The 6,000-nt window shown below is 34.8% G+C and overlaps 1 long non-coding RNA gene across 1 annotated transcript in view; it reads left to right on the top strand.

The window, feature by feature from the left end:
• Positions 1 to 1,561: 1,561 nt before the first annotated feature.
• Positions 1,562 to 6,000, top strand: part of LOC122179577 — a 38,015-nt gene continuing 33,576 nt past the window's right edge. Inside the window, exon 1 of the long non-coding RNA XR_006178754.1 lies at positions 1,562 to 1,634. This is a non-coding gene — a long non-coding RNA (uncharacterized LOC122179577). The remainder of the gene's footprint in view (positions 1,635 to 6,000) is intronic.

Genomic DNA, 6,000 nt, shown 5'->3' with positions numbered 1-6,000 from the left:
TTCCTACCTCTGCGATTCTGTGATTATGTGATTCAGAGTGATAGATCTATCTGAATTGAATTGCAGTAGCCCAGCCCAGTACTAAATTTTGATTGAAAATTATACCACCAAAGTGAATAAGCATAAAAATTAATAGGATTATTTTCACTGCATCTGTGGATTGTTAGGTCATGTGCTCGGGGTAAGAGGCTTGTTTCCCTCAGTTGCTTCCTTATCTGAGGTGAAAAGATAAGCATTTTCAGAAAGTCTTAAATGTGTTTACTTGTGGTTTAAGTGATCCTCTGATCTTTGCACTAAAATGGACTGTTCTCATTATCAGTTATGAACAAAAAAGATGTCCTTACTAAATGTCATACGTATGGACAGTTATTTAAACTCAGACTACACTGCACTTTGGTTTTGTGTTATTTCTGTAACACTGGGCTGAACAGTGATGGAAACTCTGGTGGCCTTCTTGTGATATATTTCATTTAATCTGTGCCAAGCTACATGAGTAATTCTGCTGGCTACTGGAATCCCATCTCTTGAGTAGATTTCTATGTACCTAGTCTTCTTACTCAATCTTCCTCTGGATAAATCAATCTATTGCTGCTATATCTTCCTATCAAAGCTGCTACACAATGTATCTGAGCATGTGCATTTCTATTCACATGATGAGTAAAGCAGCTTTTTTTTTTTTTTTTTTTTTTTTTTTTTCCCAGCTTATCAGAATCCTTTTTGTTCTTTGACAACAGTACTGGGCCAAGTACCTGATGACCTACTTGGTGTTGTTGTAGGTAGTTGAAGTGTTATGTCTGAGTCCAGGACTAGATAGATAAATTGAATGACTCTTCAGACTTGACCTCTGTTTTTAAGAAGCTGATGTTCACTAGAAAGGCTCCTTACAAACTTTCAGTCTTTGAACATAAAAGTTCCTTTCAAGTTAGTAATTAAGCCATTTAAAAATGAAGAGGTAGAATTCATTTAATCTAGCTTTTCATACCTTCTGGAAATGATAAATAGAGTGCCTTGAACAAAGATGCTTAATTCAAAAGGTGATGAGCATAAAGTAAAATAGTGCCATCTGGATTAGAGGAGGAATTTGTACAAGAGAATGTTCAGCAAACATTACCTCAAACAACTTACACCATGAAAAAGAGACCATGGTAATATTTATAAATTGTTATATGTAATCATATTTTTCCTAGTAGAAGATAGCGGCAATATTAATTCAATGTTTTCTTCAAATATTTGTTTATATTTCAGTAAAAATTACAGAAGGAGAAGAAAAAAAAATTGTGAGAGCAATAATTCTTAGTTTTAGATAAAAAAAATATTCATCTGAGTTTCAAAAAAAGACATTTTGCAAAAAAGCATAAATAACTGTCAAGGCAGTTTCAATTTGCATATGGGTAGTATATGGGAACTGTTGAGTCACAGCCTGAACCACTGATTGATCACCTGAGGTAAGCACTGAGCCAGCCATAAGAGCACAGGTGAAGGCAATTCAGCTGTGTGGCTGGAAGGGGTGGACCCTGGCCACACTTCTCCTAGACCCCCCCATTTAAGGGCTGACTACCACTGGGGTAGGTTTTTTTTTCTGGAGATTCTTCTTCTTGGGAGTTTTTCCTGCAAACTTAGATCTTTGGATACAGGTGAGCATTTCTTTCTTGTTTGTTTCTTTTCCCTTTTTCACCGCTATAATTTTTCCACCTGTAACATCTCTCCAAAGCATATGGTATTATTTCAGATCATTTAAGAAGGGTAAAAATTGGAGCGTACATTCCTGAAGTTCAGATATTACTAGTTTTCTAACATCATTTTGTTTACTAAAATCATACATTATCTCAAAATTTTCTAAATTCACTTCACAAATTGTTCTTGTATTTATCACGTGTTTATAGTTTGCAATTTTTTCTTTTTTTTCAGTCTCTTTAATGCAAAAACAACTTACAATTTCTTAAATGCAGAATTGTTTTTACATTAATTTAGGAGGAAAAAAGTGTAAAAGAGTACAATCAGAATAATTTCTGTATGGTAACAGCACATCTCTGAAACTGATTCTTCATTTTCTATGTTAGCAGAGCCCTCAGTAAGTAGTATTATTTCATTTTGGATCCAAATACAAATGCACAGAGGCTATTAATATAGTAGATAACTATGCCAACTCTCAGTCTCAGAAATCTCTGTATCAACAGTTCAGTGGAAGGTAATAGTCTGCAGGCCTCTGCTTTTGGCATTGAGATTCACTGTAAAGAGAAGTTTTCCTGATAGATAGGTAGTTATGTTACTTGTGATCAATAATCATTAAGCCATTAACAATATTACATGTCCTATTTTTCATAGATGTATTGAACTGTATGTAAACATCTTAACTGTTTTGCTAGAGGTGTTTATATTTCAAAGGTAAATACTTTCAGTTTGTACAAATTTAGAGCTTCAGAAATAAGCGTTTTGGATTAGAAAATAGAAACTGGAAAAATCTTAGGAAACACTCCAGATCTGCAACAGAATAAATGCTACTGAACTGATCCTTCTTCATTACTGAAGGTCAGAGTAAAAAAGATTAAATATTGAAACCTATTCAATCATAAGTGGAAACTTACTGAACTGACTTAAAAAATGCTTGCAAAAGCTACTTTGAAAAGTATGGACTGAGGAATTTTTAAAAATGAAATTGGCTTTGAAGAACAATGCAAGTTGAGTTTTTTTAATGTAATGCAGTATTATCAAGTTGGGTAAGATTAATTTACTGGGAAATGTGTAATGCAGTTAAGCAAGTAAATGTGGTCAAAGAAATAAGTGTAGGGTATATGATAATCAATTTGAAATTGCTATGTCTAGTAGTATATCAGTGTCAGTGTGTACATGTTAAAAAGCTGGTCACAAAATGAAGGAAGAGCTCTACCAGTGGCCAACTCTATTGTGTCAGTCATATTGTAGATGTAAACATTCTGTATCCACAGATATTGAGAGTTATGTTTTCCTCATTCTTTTTGTAATAAAAAAAATATTTCTGTGTTTAAATTCTTTTGGTATGTGTTTTATGCATATCTGCCCTCTTCACCTACAAAGACAAAAACACCCAAACCTTTACATAGTGTGTTTAATCAATGGGGCAACTAGATTAAAGTTTAAATAGATTCTGAACCCAAGCAATTTATAGGAAATTTTCATTTTGTTTTTGAGCTCACAGTGAGGGAAAAAGTAGGAAGTCAGTTTTTCTGGGTACTTAAAAAACAAAACAAAACCTGGATATAACTGCATATGTGAGGAGCTGGGAAGAAAAGCCTCAGCATTCTTTCTATTCCATTTCTTTTCCTAACATTTATAAAGTGTATTTAAAACTTAATAGGATTCTAATGTTGCATTTTTGTCTTGGGGAAATATTAACAAAAGTCAGTTACCTCCTTTAATTTATGAGAGTGTAGTAGATTTACATGAACAAATGTTTTTTCTTTGAAGCATTACATGTGTACAGGTATGTGTAATCAAACCTTCTGTTATGTGTAGCTGTTCAGGTTGCTGAACAAATTTTTTTTTTTACATCAGGGTTCTTCTACTTTGTTTATAATTCCAGTAATTGTCTGCAGTCACAGCTTTCCTACATCTGAAGTAAAAGGGATAATCTTTTTAGTGTATGTGACAAGCTATGCTGTAACTGTCCCTGTTATTATAGTAATTCTTTCCTGACAATATATTTTCACTTTGTTTAATGGTAAGCCGTGCTTCACATTATTGTTCTAATTTTCTCAGAAAAAAAACATCTGGAGATAGACATATAATGGTATTGCTCTGGTAATAATTATGTTAAATAACTGCAGAAATGAGATAGCACATAACATTTATTATTATAATTCTGGTGCGATTGCACTCCAGTGAAGATTGGGGCTCTAATCTGCTATGTAACATACGAAGAGAAAAATTTGATGAAATGAGCAGGAATAGAGGAGTGAAGGAAAGAAAAGTGAGAATGAGAGCAAGCAGGTGATACTTGTTGGGATTGACTGAGCTCAGCTGGGAAGGCTGAGGGTGTAACTGGACCTGCTGGTGAAGGCTTAGGGGGATATGGCTGCCTGCTTGAAAGCAGTTGTAAACTTTCCATGAGAAAATACTTATTATTATAGTGAGTAACTTGAAATAAAATACTGGGCATGACAATGAAGGGGAGTCGGGAATGGGGAAGATAGAATTAAATGCTGCTACGATAATTTATTCCATATTATAGTAACTTTTTGCTAATCAGTCCCAGTAAGCTGTTAGGAAGAGCTAAATAATGACTAATATGGGCTACTAGAGGCAGATATGCTGCTGTGTCAGTGACAGAAGCTGAAGGCTGTGCTCCTGTAACTTGAGCAGAGCTACTCTGTGCAGTATTCCTACTTAGTGAAGTAGCTACGAATGAAAAAAGCTTCAGGAGACCTTCCCATGTTATGGGGATTCTGAGGCACAGACTTCCCTTCTCCTAGTGTGATGTACTCTCAACCAAAGCAGTCAAGGGATGCATAAGGGATCTTGCTGCAAATGATAGTTTCTTCAGGTACTACTCATGGTATACTCTTTTATTCTTCTACTGTGTTACACAGCTACTTGTTACTGTTGTCTTTTCTAGCCAAATTCTAATCTAAGCCCTTGTCTATTTGGCTACTGAATTTATTCTCCCGTGTTTTGTGTTTTTTTCCTTAAGTTTTTGCACATTTCTGATGTTTTCTGATGTTTTCTTCCTTGAACCATTTGTTTTTGTTTCCAACTTTCCTTTTAGTTCTCTCTTCATCAGTTCTTTTCTAGTCCTGTTCTCCCATATCTTGTCTCATTCATCTATTTCATTCTGTTTTCTTCATGTATCCCTCAAGTAGACTTTGTTAAGGTAAGAACTAAGTACTTTGCCAGCTCCCTTATAGAGGTTTTTGTTTGTTTTTCCTTAATTACAAGCAAATCAGTTGTACTTGCTAAAACAAATATGTCCTTCTGTGACTTGCTTGTCCCCCTCACCATATGGGCATGAGCTGCAGGTACCTGTGTAGAAGCTGCAGAGTAAACTGCTGCTTACATTTGGTGAAAACCACTTGACCAACCAATATTTCTCTCTTGGGAGGGAAATTGAAATATGGGAAATGCATGGGAAAATGTAACTTGGAAAGCTAACTGCAAATAGGATTTTTTAAAAGGCAACTTCAGTGAGGAAACTTAGACCTAACTGTGAACTGATATTTAATCTATGATTTTAGAAGTTACTAAAAACAACTGGCAGTCACAGAAAGTAGGATCACTCCAATTACTCCATCAGTTTATGAAAGCTTGCTTTGTTTCTTTTTTTAAATAAACTTTCCAAAGGCATAGGAAATGTCAGGTGCATGAGAAGTGAAAGAGAAATTTCTTTGTATATTCTTTTTTGATGCTCTTAAAAGGTGATCTTGTTTCTTCTCACTCCCATTTCCTGCTAATTATTGCTAACTGTAATGCTGCTGCTTGTAACCTTATTTTAAATGGCATGTTATAGTTCTCTGACCTATACAGTAAGAATTCTTTTTTTCAAAAATATTTATTTAATCATTGGTACTTTAAAGCTTTTTTAGGTTAGTGTTCTTTTTTCTTTTTTAAGCATGTTGATTGCACTGTAATGGCTGCCTACTTTAGGACCAAACAAGTTCTTTTCATTTACTATCCCTAAAATCTTTGTATTTTCTAAGAACTCTTTCCCACTAGGGAAAAAATACTGATGGAAATGTGAAGTTGTGGAAAAAAATGGGTCTGATCCCAACTGTAGGTCATATTCTTCAAAACAGAGGCAACTTAAGAAAGAGATAAGAAGGTGTGTATGGGGGAAGGTATGTGCTGCTATTAGTGCTGTGTTCGTTGGTGCATTGGAGTTTGGGATACTAATGTATCAGGTTTTTTAAAAGAAACAACAAAAACCAAAAAAGCACACCTCCCAAACCAACCAAAAGATCCCAACCCAAGACAGGGTAAGGTTATGTTGGCACCACTCAGTGGAAGGTGGTGTGGATATCTGAGTTGGTG

The sequence above is a fragment of the Lagopus leucura genome, unplaced genomic scaffold (assembly GCF_019238085.1).
Source record: "Lagopus leucura isolate 7727_CA_CO unplaced genomic scaffold, USGS_WTPT01 Super-Scaffold_100004, whole genome shotgun sequence".
Classification (NCBI taxonomy): domain Eukaryota; kingdom Metazoa; phylum Chordata; class Aves; order Galliformes; family Phasianidae; genus Lagopus; species Lagopus leucura.
Note: the sequence above shows the minus strand (reverse complement) of the source record. Positions and strands in the feature narration are given on the sequence as shown.